The sequence below is a fragment of the Aedes albopictus genome, chromosome 2 (assembly GCF_035046485.1).
Source record: "Aedes albopictus strain Foshan chromosome 2, AalbF5, whole genome shotgun sequence".
NCBI classification, from domain to species: Eukaryota; Metazoa; Arthropoda; class Insecta; order Diptera; family Culicidae; genus Aedes; species Aedes albopictus.
The window spans coordinates 516,313,421-516,336,328 of NC_085137.1; the positions used below are offsets into that span (position 1 = coordinate 516,313,421).

Sequence of the window (22,908 nt, forward strand, 5' to 3'; positions counted from 1 at the left end):
CCAAAAATTTCTTCTGATATTCTTCATAAAATCTTTCCAAAAATTTTTTTTCGGAAATTTGTCCGAGTATTCCCTCGCGGGTTCTTTCAAAAAATCTTTCATTTTTTCGGATTTTTTTTACGGGAATTTAGAAATTCCTCCTACTCTACAAATTCCCCAAAGAATTCTTTCAAATCATCTTGCATGAAATTCCTCCAGGAATTCATTGAAAAGTTTGTTCATTAATGTTTCCAGAAATTCCCTTAATAAAATTTTCAACGATGACTCCAGAAACCACACCAGAGTTTTTCAGAAAATGTTTCAAAAGTTCCTTCAAAAATTCTTTCAAGCATTTCACCAGAAATTCCCACAACAACTTCCAATTTCCCCAGAAATTTCCCCAGAAATTTCACCAGGGATTCCTCCAGAAGTTTCACAAAGAGTTCAGTGATTTCTTTCTCAGATACTTTCTCCAGGGGTTGCTTTAGAAATTCTGTAACAGATTATTAAAGAAATCCCCAAGATTTCTTCACATTTCTTGAGTTATTCCTTCAAGACATTTCCCTTCCAGAAATTGCTTCAAGGCTTTCTTGAGAAAGTCTTAGAAAATCCTCCATTAACACTTAAACTACCGAGGGGGTAAAAACTCCCGCGAACTACCAAGGGTCCAAAAAAAGTCGGAAGTCCAACTTTGACAAGACATTTCTCGGCCGTTTTTCAACCGATTTCAAAACTTTTTTTTGCGATGGAACCGGACAGGTTTCAAGATCATCGTCAATTGAAAAAAATATAAAATAGATGCGTCTACCCAAAGTTATTAGGCAAAACGCACTTCCTAGTTTTTTTGAGAGTGCATTTTTTGCGCACATTGATCAATAAAACAAAATTTAAAGCGATGACATATAGTTTTTTCGACTCTAAATCATGCGTACAGCTAGAGTGAACATGTTTATGCAAAAGTAGTGATTTTTCAGTACACTGATAGTTTACCTACTCAAAAAACTGCTAAAATACCCTATTTTTCACATAAAATAAGCAATAAATCAAAATTCAAAGCGATGACATATAGTTTTTTTGGTCTTAAATTGTTCGTAGGATTGTACTCGACATTTTTGATGAACAATGAAAATGTTCTAATTACACTCTTATTTTGTTTTACCCGGAGAACTACGAAAATTCCATATTTTTTACACAAAGTAGTCAACAAAACTAAATTTAAAACGATTACATGTAGTTTTTTTAGCCTTGAAATGTTTGTAGCAGTTTGGGGGACATACTTAAAGAATAATAGTGATGTTTTCATTACACTCAAATTTTTATTCACTCAAAAATCAACGAAAGTACCACATTTTTCACGCAAAGTGCTTAACAAAAATAATGGCTTACAATGCAAAGTAGTTTTTTACCTTTAAATTATTCGTGAAAGTGTACTGGACGTTCTTGATGAGTAATAGTGATGTTTTCATGACACACTTAATTTATTTTACTCGAAAAGCTACAAATATACCATAATTTTCATACAAAACAGTCAATAAAACAAAATTTAAAGCCATAACATGTAGTTGTATGGCCTTAAATTTTCCGTTACAATGTACTGGACCTGTTTTTGATAAAATGTTGATGTTTACATTACACTAATATTTTGTTTTATAAAAAAATTTACGAAAATACCACAAAAAAGCGAATAAGCCAAAATTTAAAGTAATGAAATGTAGTTATTCAACTTTGAATTTATCGTATTTAGTGGGTTTATTTGAACAATTCTCGTGAATTTTTTATTACACTCATATTTTATTTCACTCGGAATACTAGGAAAATACCACATTTTTCACACAAAGTAGGCAACAAATTAAAATATAAGGCAATGCATTCTGGTTTTTTGGCTTGAATTTTTTCGTGAAATGATGAACGTTGAACAATACCGCCTTCATGACACTCTCAATTCATTTTACCAAACAAGTTTTTAAAATACCATAGTTTTCTTACAAAACAGTCAATAAAACAAAATTTAGAGCAATGACATGTAGTTGCTAGTCTTAAAATTTTCAGTTGGAATGTACTAGACATGAATTTGATAAAATTTTGATGTTCAGATCACATCCACGTTTTGTTTTACTAAAAAATCACGAATGTGCCATATTTTTCACACAAAATAGCCAATAACATAAAATTCAAAACAAACACATGCAGATTTCTATTACTGACTTTTTGTACCAGTTTCAGGTTATCTACTTCCTGAAAAAAATACAAGGCAAACCAAAAATTTACCAGCGTTTTTTTTATTTGTTTTTATTTGAGTCCATTTGCGTCTCCTGAACATGCAGTAGCAATCACCAAAAAATAAACGGAAATCCCGTGAAAATGAAAAAAGTTACGAACTTAACTGGTTTCTAAAGTTAAGGTTAGGTTATGTGTCTTTATTGGAAAGATTTTCATCCTTCTTTCATTCCTGTGTTACGTTTAAGTTTGTTTCGACACTATGTTAGTTAGAACATCGAAATGAGAACACAAAATATACGCAGAAACAACAATTATTATGCTGAATCCGCCACGCACGTCAACATCGTTTCGTTCAGTGTAAATCGTTTCGAGCATCAACGACCAATTCAAATAACCGTCAACATAAAGGCCTTTCGCACAGCGGCGACGTAAAAGCAAGCGCCGCCAGACAATGACGGTTTGATTGCACTAACACAGCCGCAAAAACAGCAGCAGCAGAGCTCGATCCGATCGCCCGTTTTGTTTCACCGTCAGATCAATTGTCTCCGTCCGTTCGATCGCATTGGAAGCGACCACGCGAGTGAAATTTGTTGCCTACCAATTCCGCATGGAAACTTCCTGCTGGCGAGAAAAATAGCACGACGTACAACTATTCTTGTGCTCCGCAGGTGAGTTAGAAATCCAAATCCTCGTTTGGCCGCAAAATAGTGAGGTTATCGACATTGTAGGACGACGGGACGAGTTGGCTGAATTAGCCCATTGTCAGCACGTGCGGGTTAACCTCCAAAAACGTTGGCCACACCGGAATCCAGTTAATCGGTCGGTTGGAAGATAGAATCGCCCACAGCACATTGGAGAACATCGGACCCGACGAGTTAAACCGACACACCGCTGGAAGCACCGCGTGGGGTGCGAGCGCACGAAAACGACGCCATATTGCCGGACAGTGCATTTGCGCGGGACCAGAGGCCTTCCGAAGGAAGTACGTAGACAGAATAATCTCGAAATCAAGCAATCGCTGACCATCTGGTGGCCGCAGGGCCTTCGTTTACACCTTTATTTCCAGTTTCGCTTCGCGAGACGGAAGCAGTAGCGCGCAGCTCCAGCGGGCACTCCCGATTACGGATTCGACATCGAGGTCGAGTGGACGAGACGAAAATTCCCACTACGGTTGTGGATTCGGCCGGTCTCGCTCGACAGGAACAAGATCCGAGGATAAACAGCGGAGGCCAGCGGCGAATAGGGTAGCTCCGACAGATTCCATCCACGGAGTTGCCCGGGTCCGCTAAACGAACTGCGATCAGGGTGACTGGACGTCACATACGTACTCACTCCGGTCCGACATCGACTGGGCGCTCTCGACGGTACGACGTGGCACGGTGAGAAGCACCGGTGGGCCAAATTCCCGACGGTTCGAGGACGAGTACGAACAGCGATGATGGGTCAGCGGATGACCAGTGCGTTGGCGGCGGAGCGGCATGGGGGACGCCCCAAGAAGATAAGTGCTAGCATTTAAGATCATATTTGGCGATTGCCAACTCCAAATGTTTAGCTAGTAAGCCAATAAGCTAGAGAGGAAGATGGGTAGACCCAAATATATGTATTAATCTGCGATTTGATGTTTTTGTGGTTTGCGTTGAGCCTTTGCCCTTCAGTGTTTGCGGTTTTCGTTTTTTTTTTAAGCCTCGCTAACGGTATCTTGCTCTATCCGCTACCGGGGAACTTGCAACACCTGTTTCTTGGGATTCCTTTTCAAATTCGTCTCGGAGATTCTTTCGTATTCCTATCGACGTTTTTACCCTGAATTCAAACAGTTATTTTCGGAAAAATTCCTGGAGAATATTGCAGGATTTTTAAAATCCCAATATTGTCCTTGAAGGTTTTTATGAGAATCCTATAGATTTTCTTCCAGAGGTTTTCCCATATTTGCTCTCAGAGTCTCTCGTTGGATTTTTCCTCCTGTTTGGGCAAAACAAATTTTCGTGGAATTTATTCTCTTTTCTCCGGGAATATACATCAGATGTTGTCGTAGAATTTCTCTAAGAGTTTCTCTCAGAATTTCTCCTGAAGGTTTTCCCCGATTTCTACCGGTATTCCTCTTGGTACTTCTCCATGAGATTTTTCCGGGATTTCTAAGGTTTTTACAGAAACTATTGCTGGGATTTCAACTGAGGCTCCTCCTTTAAAGGAGTTTTCACGAGTTTTCTGAAGGAATTGCTTCTGGGATTTTTCCCGAAGTTTTAGGCAATTTCAATGATTTTTTTTTCTGGAGTTTCTCCCCGGATTTCTACAGAAGTTACATCCGGGATATTTTATAAAGGTTCTTGCCAGAGTTTTTTTTTTTTAAATTTCACCTAAGATTACTCCCGGAGTTTGTGCTCTAGACAAGGCTCTAGATGCTGAAATACAGAGCTCCAAACTTAAGCATTTTGTATGAAAATCGGTCAATGCGTCCAGTACTGTACTTTTCTAGAAGTGTTTCTCGGAAAACCTCCTGCCTGAGATAACCTATAAAATTCATTGCTGTAAATAACCGAAGACATGTCGGAATGAATCCACGTGATTTTTGCGAAAAATTATGCAATGAGGAACGCGAGAGAAACTTCGGAAGAAATTCTCAGAAGAACTGGGAAATCTCGGAAAAAAGCTCTGGCAGGAAATATTTAGAAAATTAATGAAAAACTCTGAAAATCTCTAAGAGAAATCCCGGGAGAAACTCCGGATGAAAATCAGCGAAGAAATTTAGGAGAAATATCCGAAAACTCTTTAGCAGAAATTCCAGAAATAATTTTCGGAAATCTCTAAAAATATCAAAAAAAAACCACGGAAGGAACTATTAATGGGATCAAATAAAAGAAAAACACTTTGCATGGGAACTAGGATGGAAACTTGAGAGAACTGGAGAAAGCCAGAAAAATAACTTCGAAAATGCTCCAGGAAAAAAAATAAGAGATTCCTGAAAAAATATGATAATATTCTAAATGAGTCCTTGGAGAAATTTATCAAGCAATCACTAGAGGAGTTTCTGATGAAAACCCAAAGGAATAATACACGCAAACATTTCAAAAGTTTTCTAAAAGAATTCCTCGAGAAATAGAACCCCTATATAAATTCCGCATGAATCCTTGATGTTTTTGAAAATATCCCTGAAGGAATCTCTGGAATATTTTTGAAAGATTTTCGAAAAGAACCCACGACAAAATATTTTGAAAGAATCTTTGAAAGATATCATAAAATATAAATGCACCTTTTGGGAAATTTTTGAAAACCAATTTTATATAGAAGAGTTTCTGATGCAATACCGTAAAACGGGGTAGCTTTGATAGTTTTTCAGCAAGTTTCCCTAATATATTATTCCATGTATTTTTCCTGATCTACTAATTTTAAAACAAGTACTGGTGTCTCAGTTATAATTGCAATGTAAGAATTGGAAAGTTTTAATTGTTTTGGGTGATCAATATTTTTTTTTTCTTATGAGCGAGAATCACATTTTCATTTTGGGGAAACTTTGATAGTGCTCTGACAAACATATTAAATCCCAAAAAATATTACAGATTGCAACGCAAAGTGTATCAGCTTGATGGGAAAAGCCGTATGAAACATGTTAGGTTAATTTACTGTATAAAAACATGAAGAATTTTATAAAATTATAAATAACAAATTGAATCAGTACTCCACCTGAGTGAAAATCTCAGTGCTTTTACCTATCAAAAATAATTATCTGTGTAAAAATATATTTTTTACTGTACATCAACATGTGACTATATGCTGCGCATAGTAAGTTCTCTTTATTTGAGTTGTTTTTGATTTTTTATAAACAAATTTAGAAAACAACGAGTGTAATTGAAAGATTACTATTGTTAATCAAACAAGTCTAGTACTTTTTTACAAATAATTTCATGGCAAAAAAAAACTATAATGCATTGTTTCCAATTTTATTTGATGACTACTTTGTGTGAAAAATGTGGTATTTTCTTAGTATTTTGTGAAATACAAAATATGAGTGTAATAAAAACATCACTAATGTTGTTCAAATGAATCCACTAAACTACTACGATATATTCAAAGTTGAAAAACCACATACCATTGCTTTAAATTTTGGCTTATTCGCTTTTTTGTGGTATTTTCGTACATTTTTTTATAAAACAAAATATTAGTGTAATGTAAACATTAACATTTCATCAAAAATAGGTTTAGTACATTGTAACGGAAAATTTAAGGCCATACAACTACATGTTATGGCTTTAAATCAGAGGGTTAATGATTAATCATAAATTTAATCATCATTAATGATTAATGATTAAGATTAATCAAAATCATTAATCATAATCACAAAAAAATCTCATTTAATCATTAATCATTAATCTTAATCACACTGTTTTTGCAATCTAATCATTAATCAGTAATCATAATCATAAGAAAAAATATTAATCAATCATTAATCATTCATCACCAAAAATGATTCATCATACAAAATATATGATCCAATTTAAATTGGTTCAAATGCTGTTCTAAATAATATAATTTATGATTCTTTCTTAAAAATCTCCCGGACAGAGTTACCTTTTACTTTTGAACCTTCAAAAATATGTTAAACAATAAATATATTTTAATCATTTCCAGTTTTTTGTGATTGATTAATCATGATTAATCATGATTTTTAATCAATGAGCCATTTTTAATCATTAATCATAATCAATAATCACAGATAAAACCAATTTTAATCATTAATTATAATCTTTAATCATCCTAAAAATCAAATTAATCATTAATCATAATCAATAATCACCAAAATTGGAATTTTAATCATCAATGATTAATCATGATTAAATTTTTTGTTAATCATGAACGCTCTGCTTTAAATTTTGTTTTATTGACTGTTTTGTATGAAAATTATGGTATTTTTGTAGCTTTTCGAGTAAAATAAATTAAGTGTGTCATGAAAACATCACTATTACTCATCAAGTACGTCCAGTACGCTTTCACGAATAATTTAAAGGTAAAAAACTACTTTGCATTGTAAGCCATTAGTTTTGTTAAGCACTTTGCGTGAAAAATGTGGTACTTTCGTTGATTTTTGAGTGAATAAAAATTTGAGTGTAATGAAAACATCACTATTATTCTTCAAGTATGTCCCCCAAACTGCTACAAACATTTCAAGGCTAAAAAAATACATGTAATCGTTTTAAATTTAGTTTAGTTGACTACTTTGTGTAAAAAGTATGGAATTTTCGTAGTTTTCCGGGTAAAACAAAATAAGAGTGTAATTAGAACATTTTCATTGTTCATCAAAAATGTCGAGTACAATCCTACGAACAATTTAAGACCAAAAAAACTATATGTCATCGCTTTGAATTTTGATTTATTGCTTATTTTATGTGAAAAATAGGGTATTTTAGCAGTTTTTTGAGTAGGTAAACTATCAGTGTACTGAAAAATCACTACTTTTGCATAAACATGTTCACTCTAGCTGTACGCATGATTTAGAGTCGAAAAAACTATATGTCATCGCTTTAAATTTTGTTTTATTGATCAATGTGCGCAAAAAATGCACTCTCAAAAAAACTAGGAAGTGCCTTTTGCTTAATAACTTTGGGTAGACGCATCTACTTTATATTTTTTTAAATGGACGATGATCTTGAAACCTGTCCGGTTCCATCGCAAAAAAAAGTTTTGAAATCGGTTGAAAAACGGCCGAGAAATGCCTTGTCAAAGTTGGACTTCCGACTTTTTTTGGACCCTTGGTAGTTTAGGAGTTAATTCCTTCAGAAATATTTCTAAAGAATCTTTCAGAGCCTTTTATAAGGATTTTAATGGAAAGGCTGGAAGACATTTTTGAAAAGATTCCCGCAGAAATCCTCACAGAGAGTTCATCACAAATTCCGTATTTGTATTTTATCAGAAATTCCTCAATTCGAAGAACTAGAAAAGACGCATAAGCCTAGGCAACTTGTTGCCAGGATACACGGGGAAATACTTGTGGCCCATCCTTGGATACTGAGGACCAAGATGTGATATTTCCCTTCTTAGCAACGTCACTCTCATCGTTAATGTTTCAATGGCATGCGTATACGGAACGGTTGGTACGAGATGTCCCCGTTTCATAGATTCAATATAGAATCAATTGGTACAATGTTTCTGTAGAACTATAACGCTGCACAGTAGGTCTGGCCGTTTTAATGCTTATAATACATCTACGATGTGCTGCAAGTATTAATAATGACAAAAAAATGGTAGAGGTAGTCAATTCTATCATTTTCCAGGATTCTTTCAATGAATGGCTGTGTATGTGTAGACTAGACTAAAAAAATATTGCACATGTGCGTAACCAGACGCCCGAGTTCATCAATACAAAATTCATTTGGCAAGCAGAATAAAAATTGATGGGCGCTTCATGCACGTGTTTGTCAAATTATGAAAGGTAATTATATAGAGCTTTTCAAGTGCCCTATGTTTCCTTCACGATTGGAGCTTTCAGTTAAAATTAGGGAATGATATTATATCGCGTAGTAAGTGAAAAATTTAAAATTTACAATTCCTTTAATAAAGTTCTACGGAAATTTGAGAATCCCTCCAGAGATTTCAGGGATTTTTTTTAAGAAAATTTGATGGAAATTACTGAATGCATTTCTGTGGGAATTCCTCAAACGACTTAATCGGCCTTTCCATCACGGTTTTCTAATGTAATTCCTGCATTCATTTATATCTTCGGAATTCTAAATATTATTCTTGGAATTCCTTCAGAATTTTCTCTAGGACGATTTTCTAGGTTATTCTTTAGGGAATTTCTTCAACTTTGTTTTGGAGTATTGCTACTAGGATTGTTATAGTTTCAAAAAATTCGTTGATTTTTTTCCGAAGTTGCTTGGGAACTTCGACTCGGAATTTTATTCGGAAATTTCTCAAAGTATTATTATTATTAGCTTTATTAAGGAGATTTTCAGCCCGCGGCTGGTTCATCTCCAATTCTCAAAGTATTTCTTTGAGTTTTTGGCAGATCCTTCTAGGAACTTCTTTGGGCATTCCTCCAAGAATTCCATCTGGAACTTCTTCAACTATTTCGGCATTTTTTGTCTTTCTCTACACCAAAGTACACTGAATGTCCACTCAAATAATAAATTTGCGATAGAAGGCTTCTTGGGACAAGTCACATATACCAATCAACTCTGTTCGACGAATTGAGATGATGTCTGTGTGTGTATAAAGGTCATTCACTTTTAAGGCACTTCCCATTGTTCGATTTTTCGGATTTTAGCACGAATCGAACCGGAATTTCACCGCATTGTTTGCTATAAAAAATGGTCGGGTCAGTCAAGGCGTTCCAGAGTTATGGCCATTTCAGTGATCTGGAACAGCACCGGGTAAATTGGGCGTGTATAAAACTGAACCAAACCCCACAGACAAACAGACGTAACAATTCGATAATTCACAACGTACACTAGTTTAAAATTTGATAGTTGGCCAACTGCCCACTCGTGGCGCTTGTATCGTTTTTGTTAGATGTTGACGTTTGCTTACTACCACCAAACTCAGTTTCTCTAGTATTGGGCAAACATGTCTCCGTGATTATGATTTGAAAGAAAAAAATGTACGACGTGTTACGTCAGTTTGTCTGTGCAACCCCTATCATGCGACACATCAAACTGCGCCGATTTTTGTAGCCTTTAGCATGGGGTCTCCAGTTAGCCTTGTGGTTAAGGCTATGGATCGCCAATCCGGAGACGGCGGGTTCGATTCCCGTTCCAGTCGGAAAAATTTTCTCGACTCCCTGGGCATAGTGTATCATTGTACTTGCCTCACAATATACAAATTCATGCAATGGCAGGCAAAGAAAGACCTTCAATTAATAACTATGGAAGTGCACAAAGAACACTAAGTTGAAGTGAGGCAGACCAAGTCCCAGTGAGGACACAGAGCCATAAAGAAGAAGAAGAAGCATGGTTGACAAATTTTGTGCGTAAATCAACCCTAATGACCAGAAATTCCACGATGTTTGCCCAAAATTCAAGATAGCGAATGTTTTAGTCTCCAAAACCTTGCAATATTGGTATGTTCGATATGAGAAAGATGATAGTCCAAAAATTGTGTCCAGAATTTCCAAGATAGCGGAATAAAATCCAAGATGGAGACCAAAAATTCAATATGGCGGCTATTTATTAGAGTTTTAGGCTCTAAAACCATGCAAAATCTGGAGTCCAAAAATGGCGAACGTAATATCTAACATGGTGGTCTAAAATCCAAGATGGCGGCTCCGAATTCAATATGGCGGCTGTTTATTGAGCCTTAGGCTTATATTTGGTACGTGAAATATGTCTGGAATCCAAGATAGCCGCTCATAATTCAAGATGATGGCTATTCAATAGAGCACAGACAAACAGACGTATCACTTGGAACAATATGTCATAAAAATCATCGTCACGAAAACATAATCGTCTAATGCTAATTACGCTGTGGTTTGCAAACCCACTGAGTAGATGGCGGTAGTGAGCAAACGTCAAACAGGAGCAATAACGATGCGAGCGCCAAGAGCGAGCGATTTGCGAACTACAGAGTATTTGAAGAATCCGTTAAAAAGGGAAACGATGGGAATTGAGTAGAGTGAGACGTCTGTTTGTCTGTGAATAGAGCTTTAGGTTTTAAAATCATGCAATATAGGTATATTGGTATTGATACGGGGAAGATGTCTGGAGTTTAAAAAATGGTGACCAGAATATCCATTCAAGATGGCAGTGTTTAATGAAATTTTAGGCTTTAAAATCATGCAATACGGCCGAGGTATATTTGGCATGGAGAAAATTTGTATAGTTCAAAAATGGCAACCAAACTATTCAAAATGGTGGTGTATAATCCAAGGGGGTGGCTCAAAATTCAAGAAGGTGGCTATTCATACGGTTAAAGGCTCAAAATTCAAAAACCAGAAACGCAATGATTTCTGGTGTCATGAAATGGATTTTTGTCAAACGGGTGGAAATGTAATATTCAACAACATGTCACTTGAGTTTTGTTCTAATGGGGATTTGGAGGCACGGCAAAAACGCCATCGTCGCTAGGTGGATTAATTAAGGTTTTTTAAAGGAGTTCATCCTATTCTCATCTATTCTATTGAGAATGCCTTCGAGGACTTTTTTCCATCAGGAGTTTCTTTGAAGAATTCTTACAGAATCCTCGGGAAACCTGTGCAGGAATTTATCGGAGAATTCTTGCAGACATTATTTTAGGTGTTAAATAAACATAAATCTAAGAATCATGGAGGAATACTCATAAAATCAAACTGATTTTCATCAGATTGGTATAAATCGGTGAGCATACTTATGTTTAACTTATAAAAAGCAAGATTCTTCAAATTTCCAGAATTTTCAAATTTATTGAATCGCATTTCCCATACACTGATATAATCCCATCAAAGTAGACCGTTTTGTCCGAAATTCCCAAAACCGTCACGAGCTCACATATCATCGCAACGGCAGCAGCAGTAGCGCCAGCGTGGGAAAGGGAAAAACCGCGTGACGCTCATTCGGTTCCAGTTCGCCAGTTTCGTGCTGCTGCCGCCGAGTTCCGCCGTCGCTGATCCTATAGAACGGTCCGCCCGTTGCCATAGCGAGCAGCGAAACCAAAAGTCACCGCAACGCACCCCGACTACTGCTGCGATGCGACATAGTCGACCCGGAAGGCCGTACGCCACCTTCCAGCTATGTAGCTGTAGCTCTGCTGCTGCTAGAACGACTCGTTTCGACTCGCCTACTGTGTGAATACCAGTACGCAGAGAATGGGGTTGTGTAAATGTGATAAAGGACCTTTCTCCTCCGCTTCCCTACAGCAGAGGCGACTGGTGCCGTAGGCGGAAGTGGTTGTGATGGTGGCCGTGCGGTGGTGGGTCGCCGTGGAATCTGTGTCAACGGTTCAGGACTTCTGTTCCGATCCGTTTCGTTCTCGGGTCTGGCACAGACACTCATTTTCCCAGAAGGGGAGCAGCGAAATAAAATTGCATCTCTCAATATGACACGACACGGGTGTGGGAGGGGTGGTGCGGATTCGGAGGTCCCCCCCGAAAAGGGCAAAAGTTGAATGAAAAGTGTGAAAAATTAATCCTGGCTAGAGATAATTTATGGCCATTTGGGTCGGGTAACGATTTGCCATTTATTCGCTTTGCATGTGCTGCGTGTGTGTGTGTGTGTCTGTCGTCTGTATGTGTGTATGTGATACAGCAAGTGTCAAGGACCAAGCCAGCAAATCTAGGACTGTAAATTAAGTTCGAAGCTATGGCACAGTCTACAGTGGACTGGGTGGACTGAGAGCCGATTGTGTGCTTCGTTTTTAATCCACGGGAATGAAGTTGTACAAGTTTCCTGTTCTCCTCTGGGTGGCTGTTTCGCCCGTTTGTCTCGCCTCAGAAAGTGGGAAGCAAGACTTTGGAAATTTGCTTTGGGATTCGAAGGGAATTAACAGCGTGAAATATCTCCATGCGAAGGTTCTACTACAGGTCTGGCTCCGACGCTTGCGAGTTTTAAGAGGATATCATTAATCATCCCATTGACAAGTTGGTACTTCACGCCACTACACACTTAGTTATGTATAGTTGTCATCACGGATGGATCAGAATTGAAACATTATCCATCGTACAGCAATCGTGGTCCCTCAAATGCACGTGACTTCAGCACAAAGCTCCACATTTCCCTATTATGATCATCGTCATTTCTCTTCCCTTTTCACGGCAGGTGGCGACGATTCAATTTGTATTCATTTGATCGAGTTAAAAATACAATTTCTTTGTAGCACTCAGACGCATACAGACGTGAAAAGTCGCGTCTTTCCGCCATCACCGGCATTATCTACTCCACAATGAGGACAAGAGGATGCACCACATCTCGCTCCATAGGTATACACGTATAGATGGCAGCGCTCTATCCAAGTAAACGCGGTGCAGTGCAGCGTGCATAACTTGCAAGCGCTGATCAGCGCCATCATCATCGTAGTTGGCGGCGTCGTCACGCGGAATTCTTCGCAAGGCGGGGTGGCGGTCGGATGCAACCGAATGATGCAAGGAAATGCAATATGGTTTCTTCGTACCGGTGCTGTGCGGTGGAACGTCTGTATGAAGAACCAAACGTGCCATATGTTTCCGTGTCGATGCCGACGTAGTGTGGTGTGCGGAGCGGGTGGGAACCTACCTCTCCGAATAAGGGTTGTCAACAGGAACCAAGTTGCGCGAGGAAAGTGTTTCCATCTATAGAAGTCGCATAACATTCGCAGCAAGTCTTTCTTGCCGGTTGCTTTGGGAGGTGCAATATTTGCACCTTATTTTTGTGACGGGTTTCATGCGAATCTCAACTAATCGCATCGCAGTAGCTCGGTTCAACGGGGGCCAAGTATTTGTCACGTTTCCGATTGCTACGATTTCACGCCAAGTTTGTCCAATTTGGGTATGGTATCAGTTTTTCCGGTAGTGGCAAATGATTCTAAATGAACTTGTTGCGTTTGCAAGTGTTACAGTTCGTTAGCTCGCATGGATCCACGTGAGACAGTTGGCATTACTGTAACGTAATACGAAACAGATCGAACAAACTCCCTAAATATCTGATTTAAAGGTCAGAGCAACACGGAGATGAAGAGGGGTGTGACTTGAATGGATGTTAATTGGAAAAGTTTCCACAGGAAAGACTGATAAACACGAATACAACAGCATCTTCACCGAGAGATGAAAGATGATGATGGACGCACGCTAGGGTGGCCCACACTTATATGAAAAACAAAAATTTCGAAAAACATCAAGTCTTACCTCCTAAATCAGTTGTTTTAGACTCGCAGAAGCTACGTTCAAAATTTGAGCAAAATCGGTTGAGCCTAAGGGGGCGCTCTAAACGCTTGAAGTTTGTATGGGAAAACTTGGCCAAATGTATGCAGAAATTTTAAGTTTTCGAATTTTGACGCTAGGTGGCGCTGTAAGCGTTCAATAATCAAACCCTTTGGTATTATTGTAGGTGATTATATGCCAGAGAACTTTGTCGAAGACCGCGAAGTGATCCGACGGCTGTGAAAAAAGTTATACCCTAGGCAAAGTGAGGCAAAGTATTGAGATTTAATTATTGATATTATTCCTTTACATGCATTGGAAAAATAACAATAAAGTTTATCCTCACTTTTCCTAGGGTATAACTTTTTTCACAGACGTTGGATCACTTTGCGGTTCTCGGCAAAGTTGTTTGGCATATAGTCACCTACAATAATACCGAAGGGTTTGATTATTGAACGCTTACAGCGCCACCTAGTGGCAAAATTCGATAACTTAAAATTTCTGCATACATTTGGCCAAGTTTTCCCGTACAAACTTCAAGCGTTTTGAGCGCCCCCTTAGGCTCAACCGATTTTGCTCAAACTTAGAACGTAGCTTCTGGGAGTCCAAAACAACTGATTGAGGAGGTAAGACTTGGCATTTTTCGAAATTTTTGTTTTTCATATAAGTGTGGGCCACCTTAACGCACGCGCTATTATCATCACTTCTGTTTTGGAAGGAAGGTCAAGGGCATTAATCACGATGATGAACATGATTTCTGAAGTTGTTTGTTTCATTTTTCCTAACTTATCAGACATCTTAACATTTGATTATGCGTATTGTTCCGATAAACTCGTCAAAACTTTTGTCGAGAATTTCGGTTCTAGACGGATGGTAGACCTCTCAAATTTCAACGACGATTCCTTGCGAAATTGATATAAACCGAGCTTCCGAATGTTTATGACACAATTTTGTTCGCTACACTCAGTATGATTTTCAGCTCGTTTAGGGCTTTCTCAACCTCACCCAGCGTTGGTGTTTCCATTACTTGACAATCATCAATTATGTTGCTACACCTTTATTATTATAATTCAACAGATGCTCTTTCCACCTTGCAACCATCAAAGTTGTATGTGTCAGGAAATGGCTTTCCCATTTATTAAACATGCCAGGCAATGGCGCATTTTTTTGCCGTGTACCTTTATAAGTTGCATAAACCTCCGCATATAGTTCTGATCCATGAATTTCTGTTTATTCGTTTCGCCTTTTCTTGCTGCGCTGGATTCATTTCACTTCTGTTGTTTCATACAAATATTTTTATGTAATCTAAACAAGTCTGATACAGGTTTTTGCGCTAGCCTGCCAAAAATTTAGAATCTCCCTTTCCTACATTTCTTGCCAATGCCATCCTTTTCAAAATTACACCACAGCCAACTTAGTTATGGTGGACAATTTATTGTTGACAATGGAACGTCAACAAATTTCGTTACCGCCCTGGGCCAGAATTCTTCATTACACCAACAAAGCTAGCCATGAAAATGTTTGACATTTCTCAGGTCATTTTGACAGACCACACTGCCGTGTGCAGCATAGTTGTCCCATGTTCTATGGGAACCTCTATTAACATGGGACAACTATGCTGCACACGGCAGCACACACATGCACGAAAAAGACGGATCAGATATTCTACTTTATCGATCTTTTTTCCGTCCTTTTCATGCTCATGTTACATCTGTCAAAATGACCTGAGACTTGTCAGTCATTTTGAGGTTAGGATCGTTGGTGTAATAAAGAATACACCAATTTCTGGAAAAAAGAATAAACCAAGCCTAACTTTACCAAACACCGTATAATGTTCAAGGATTTGGAACGTAGAAGATCGATGTTAATGTTCACTGTTCCCATAGCTACTCATACTTTGAGCATTTCAGGAATGCATGAATTTTTAGCAAATCAAATCCAATGGTGAGTGCTGCAAATAGTTTTTTTGCAATTTCTCATCGTAATAGGCTGTTTTACCTCACGCAAATCTGACAGGAAAAGGCCTACTTTCCCACACCAAATTAACAGTGCTGTAATGGTTCATTACAGCACTGATTTGCGTTGCGTAATGAACCATTACAGCACTGTTTTCAGTTTTGGTCAACTTCTTGATGCATTCTGGACGCAGTTTTGAAAAATTGTGACAACTGCACAGTATAACCTGTTATGTTCAGATTTTCTTAAACATGGCTATGAACATCAGTGTGCAGTTTGATGAAAAAGTAATTTATGGAATTGCAAAAAACGTTGTACGCAACTCGGTGCAGAACTCGATTTTTCCAGCACTCGTCGTAATTATCCAACTCGGCAAGCCTCGTTGGATAAATGTACGACTCGTGCTGTAAAAATCGTCATTCTGCACCTTGTTGCGTAAACTACTATTAACCCTTCCGTTACCAACCCCAACCACAACAAGAATGACAATAAAGGGGATTTTTTTATTACCGAACAGGTTTGGGCCGAAGGGTTTCCGATTTCAATGAAAATTTCACCAGAGCTAGAGGTCGTGGATATATGATCATATATGGAATTCAAAAAAATCATAGTGGATTATTTTCCTGGAAAACGCTAGATGAAACTTCACGATTTTTCTAAATTTTCTAAAATACCCCAAATTTCAAAAAATCGTATCTTGAAAACTATGCATCGTAGAACAAACTTTTTTTTAATGAAATCGACGCCAAATTCAGCAATCCAATAAAAATACATTGAGAAAAAAAATTTAGAAAATTTTTCACCATAGAGAAAAAACGTCTAAAAATGCTGTTAAAAGTACCGTCTGTATCATAGATTATTTTCAACAAAATTTTTCTAAGTGTAAAAACTAATGTTCTTCCTTTTGTTCTTTGACACCATAATGGAATCTCTTACCGTTTTAGAGATATAGCCTAAAAACGAACGGCCAATCGCTATAGGAAGCCATCTACAGCAGCTGCCCACACTGGGGCAGGATTGAAAATACACGGAAAAAACCTCTAGCTCGCTTCTCATGATTCACTTGGCATCATACAACATGGTAATATATCTGCAAAATGTTGTACTAATTCACACAAACTAGTAAACTTTGAACGTTATTTAAAAAAAATCATCAAATATCATGCCCGTGTAAAAAAAAAACATGAAAGCTTATGTATTTTTAGGTGATCGCCGACGAAAAAACTTGCCCGAACTTGCCCGACTGCAAGAACGTCCTATATACATTTTGCGTGATTTTCAGGAACTTTCTATAAAAAAATCAATGCATATTTTGTTTTTTTCAACAAATTTCTTTGATACATGTTTTATTTTAGTATTTTTCATTATTATAACTCGAAAACGGACATTAAATTTGTTAACAAACATAATTTAATGAAAAAACTCGATTTTGGGTAGGTATTTTATAAAACGATTAATATCTCAAGAACAGTAGGCTTTGGAAATTTGACGTCTTCGGCAAACCTTCTTAGCATAAATTGCCGAACAACTTTGCCGAAGACACCATACCGCTAAAATTAAAGATGGCCAAAATGACTTATAGGACTTTTATGCGATTAACGTAAGAAAAATATGCTACCGTTCAAAATATCGACCTTGTTCATAGAAATATTTTCCCTATAGACACCAAGTGTGGACCTCGACATCTCGGCGAGCTAGAGGTTTTTTCTGTGTATTTTCAATCCTGCGGCCGTTCACTTGTTGCCACAGTCGACATTCGCAAATTGCAACGTAACTTTGACACTAACGTGCATTGCAGTACACTGCCAGCATGACTGACAGCACAGCTATGACACTTTATTGCTGTTTCAATGCAACAACTTATCAAATTTTGAAATTAATGGATTTATAACTAAAAAGCGTAGCAAATAACAAGTTTACAACGAGCAAACGCATATTTCTGGAGCAACATTTGAAAAGGACATACAAGCATTAGTAAACAATGACTTCACACGTAAGCTTATTCACACAAACTAAGACCGTTATCAGATAGAGCAAACATCGATCTTTCGGATAACGGTGTTCATTTGCGTGGGCGGGCTGCTATTAGGCCCTGCGGAGCGTTTTCGAGAAAAGACACAAGACCTCTTGAACCCTTTTCAAATGTTGCTCCAGATTTGAACACATACACTCAGCGAAAAAAACTAGCGAAATTCATCGAAATACCTTATGAAAATTTGCTATAACTAATTCTTATGGATGGCATAAGAATACCTTATGAAAATTGATCGTGCTTGCATTGACAAATTTTATAAGATAGACTTATGAAAAAAACAAAAAAATCTTAAAATGAAGCAGACTGGATTCGATTCATGAACATCGGGATCACCGAGTCCGTGTTTTATCCACACGACTACCGACGCTTGAAAATACCTAGTTGCTAAACATGAATAAAAGCCAAGCTGTGAGACGATTTTACGTCATAGAGTGACCTTATGAAATTCATCCGAATCATCATGAATTATTTAAAGGCCGTTTCATAAGCTGGGCCTTATGGAAATATTAAGGTTATTTGGCTGAGTGTAGTTTCCATATCAATCAAAGCAAACGGTTAGAGATGAGTGGATATCAGGCAGGTACCTAATTATAAGATCTCTTTACACACAAGCTTTGTTTTCTTTTTGTAGTGTGTTTGCTGCTTAAAATTTCATTGGTATGTGGATTCTTGTATACACCATAATGAGATCATTTTCCACTCAATATTTAGTAGCATGATCTGTGCAAAATGTGTTTGTAAAATATACTTTAGAAGAAACACTTATCTAAAACTTAACAGAACTTTAAAAGATATATACCATAGATTAGAGGAACAAACATGTACTAGTTATTACGGGCAACATATTTGAACCACGAGTTTACCATGCCAACAACTTCTTAACGCGCTGATAAAACATTGTTGCTTTAAACTAAGCTCATCCTGTTCTAAGAAGCGACACAATTCCAACAGTGACGATAACAATGTTTAGCAATGGTCACATAAAGATTAGTACCGAGCTCGGTATAGAGATTAAAATATTGTCTGAAATTGTTTAATGCTCTAAGATGCCGAGTAAATGTTTAATTAAAAAAAATCCTATAACGTCCTCATTTATATTCACATTATGTGCATGTACGAAGCTTCATTGATCAGTATTGGATCCTTAACTATATCTTTTGAAAAATTTTAGAAATCTTTCTTTATTTCTGAACGAAACAAAAAATAAATAAAATCAAAAAATACTACACAAATAAGCATTTTTGTTACTTACACAGTCAAAATTGTTACATCATTTAACCAGTAACAAAAGGACTTCGTCGTATCGCACACATTTTTCCATCAGTTTATAAATTTACAGATTGCTCTCAGTATGAAGCTTGCATTCAACATTTCATACAAGAATTTTTTTTGATGTAAAATTCAGTTAATGACATAGAAATTCGCATTTTTTTTCGTCGGGTATATTTTACAGAAATTTTGCTGTATAGTAACCATTCTCCGTTAATGGGGTATGTATGCCATCAGTAATCTCACGCTCCCATATTCATCCTATTCGAAAACAAGCGATTACGGCACCGATTGTTTCCGTTTTTTTTTGTTATCAGGAGTGCTCACTTCTAACAAAAAATGCAAAAATAACAAACAAAACGAACAGCGCTTCAATCCTTTGTTTTTCGTAGGATGAAAATGGGAGCCACATGCTTAATAAAGGAACCAATACCCTAGTTAGTCTTTGTTTTCTTAAATTGAAATGGAAAACATATAGGGTTGGAGTTCCATAAGTTATCTCACGCTCACCGGTGGCATTCGCTCGTTGTTAACCCGTTATTTGAAACACATTTTAGGTACAAAACCGAACATTACAAAATATGACTATTTAATGCATTTAAAAGGCATCAAGTGCATGAGAGGTGCTATCAGTGCACTCCTATGCACGTTAGTGTCAAAGTTAGGTTGCAAGTAGCGAATGTCATTTGCTCATTGCAATGCAAATGTGTTGCAATAAGTGAACGGCTGCTATTGTAGATGGCTTCCTATGAAAATATAGCCGTTGATTTTTTGGCTATATCTCTAAAACGGTAAGAGGTTCCATTTTGGTGTCAAAGAACAAAATTTGGCGTCGATTTCACTAAAAAAAAGTTTGTTCTACGATATATGGTTTTTGAAATATGATTTTTTGAAGTTTAGGGCATTTTAGAAAATTTCGATCTCTAGCTCTGGTGAAATTTTCATGAAAATCGGAGACCCTTCGGCTATAATGCTGATGCTATATCGGAACTTTGTCGGAACTTTCAAGTTCATAGAAGTTCAGTTCAGTAGCATTGTGTTTCAATGAAGATTAAATTTATTTCTTTTACAGAAAACAACTGTTTAAGCATACACGAATAAAAGACAAATATGAATTTATCAAATCAATGAATACTAGGCTTGAGCAAAAAAAAAATGCCGCCCATCGGATTCGAACCGACAGTCGTTGCGTGAGAGCCCTACGCTCTACCACAGTACTACAGCTGCGATTGAGTGGACAGCAGGTAAAGTCTGACTTGAATCGATTTTCTGTCGGCAGCTAGTTTTGCACATTTGTACAGTAGTGAAGTTAGCTTGACTTTGTCAAGTGTCTTCAGCAGCGCAGCGGTAAGTCGGCAGGCTATCACGCAGGAGGATCCAGTTCAAATCTACATAGCAGCGACATATGTGAGAGAATATAATTATCAGTAGCAAATTCCAGACGTGAATCACAAACCCCCACCAACAGGGTGTGATTCTGAAAAACACATTTTTGTTTCTGCATGAATTTTGACAAAGTTCTGTCAGAAGCTGCTTAGAAGGCTATCCAGCGTGCTTATGTGAACTTTCAAGTTCCAAAATTACTTAAAAATGAAGCTGCTTAGAAGGCTAATGAGCGACCTCGAACAAGCTGCTTAGCTTATAAAGTATCCTTTTATCTGAACTTTTGGTTACTTGGGCAATCTGTGAAAGTTTCAGCTCAATCGGTTGAAAACTGAGCTAGCGCCAAATGAGTTGAAGGTTTGTATACTGAAAGGCGGCTTGCAGTAATGACAAGCATAAAAATGTTTTTAAATTTACCATGGCAAAGCATGATCATCTACCCACCAATGCTTCTTGTGTGCGTTTTGTTCCTTCTCACATCAACCGGTTCGATAGACGAGTGGTAGCGTGCGGGCCTGGTGATGTCAAGGTTCTTGGTTCGAATCCGGTTGCGAACTGAAACTTTTTTTAATTGAAAATCGAGTCCATGGTAAAATTGAAAACATAATTCTGTTGAATTGAAACGAAACTCAGTCTGCACAAATTTAGTGGCGTTGTGTATTTAAATTGACCCTCAGAATAGTAATTTTCACCGCATGCCGCCGTTCAGTGTAGGATGTTCAGTCCAAATATATAACTTAATAAAATATGTTAATACAACATAAAAATTACTGATTCCATTATACAGCTACAGTAAAACCTCCATGAGTCGATATTGAAGGGACCATCGACTCAAGGAAATATCGAATAGTGGAACAAAAATCCTTTGGGAAGCTCTTTGAGGGGACCATCATAGTAACCCAGAAATTATTTTTCAGTATGTAAAAATTTACCTCCATGAATCGATATCGAGTCAAGGAACATCGACTCATGGAGGTTCGACTGTATTATGCCAAAATAACATATTTTATTTATGTTGTTGATATTCTCTTCTGCTCGGGTAGTATAACCGAAGTTAACTCTTAACCGACAATCACTCGAATAAAACCACCAGAGATTTGAGGTTGAGGCTAGAATTGGCTCATCTTGATTTTCTGGTGCAAATTTCACTAGTTCGAATATCAGGTATTCCATACAATTGAGTTTTCTAAACCATTATCAGTTCAATTCATTTTTTATTTGTAATTTTTTATCATTTTTAAGATTATTTAAAGCACTTTTCACCTCTGGAGGTCAAAATATGCAAACAGTTTTAGTTTTAAGTTCAAATTGTATTGAAACAGTCTACTTATGATTGACTACATCAAATAAATATTCATGAATTATAACCGGAAAATTCGTTGAATGCGAAGAAAGTCTGTACAGTCAGGTTTTTTTACGCGGTTTTCATTTACGCGGCCGCGTAAATGAAAACTCCATACAAAAAAAAATTTCATCGTCTTATTTTTGCGTGATTCGTCGAGAAATGGTTAGACTTTTTTACGCGGTTTTTTGAATTTTGAACTGAGTTTTTTTTTTTTACGCGGTACGTATCTCCCGCTTAAAAAAAAAACCTGACTGTATTGCATTTCTGATTCTAACGTTCACATTCCATCTCTTTGGCTATCACACAAAAACCACATCCCGCACCCTTGTAAGGACACACATCCTGCTTATCACATCCTAGATATGATGAAACACACAGCAGGCATTGGTTCCTTCCTCATCTCATCGATGACGGCCATGCACCACGTTACCACCGGTTACCAACAAACGCGTGGGAAGCTCGTCAGCTCTGACTGACGCTGCGCTGCTGTACGGAAATCCGAGAAACCTTTAACCTCATTTTGAGGTTATGAAAACGAACATAACCAATTAATGAAGCTGTGAAACGTGATCCCGGAAGCAGTTGCCGTCGGTTTCCTTTTGCACCGTGCGGTAGCGGTACCAACCAACGAACCAACTATCGCCGGCGGGAAGGATTAGACTCAAGCCCACGAGAGAAGTCAGTTATAGGTAGAGGTACAAGAAGACAAGTGCGGTGCAACTTTAGTGAGAAAAGTTTATTTCCTCCCGCCCCTGGAAAACTCGCCTACTAGGGATCCCCTGGTTATAGTTACAGTTTCACAACGCATTCGTCACGTTGATCCGACGGTAAAGAATCACGTGACTTGTCGTTATGTCTTGACTCTGGGGCTGTCGGATTGGTGCAACTATTCTCATTTGTTACGACGAAGAAGACGACAACGGCAACTAC

General features: G+C 37.5%; 1 long non-coding RNA gene across 1 annotated transcript; it reads left to right on the forward strand.

Moving 5' to 3' along the window:
- The first annotated feature begins 618 nt into the window (after nucleotides 1–618).
- On the forward strand, nucleotides 619–4,229 carry LOC134287537 (uncharacterized). Its single transcript, XR_009997364.1, has 3 exons — nucleotides 619–2,867; nucleotides 2,928–3,181; nucleotides 3,239–4,229. It is a non-coding gene; the product is annotated as an uncharacterized LOC134287537 (long non-coding RNA).
- The last annotated feature ends 18,679 nt before the right edge of the window (nucleotides 4,230–22,908 follow it).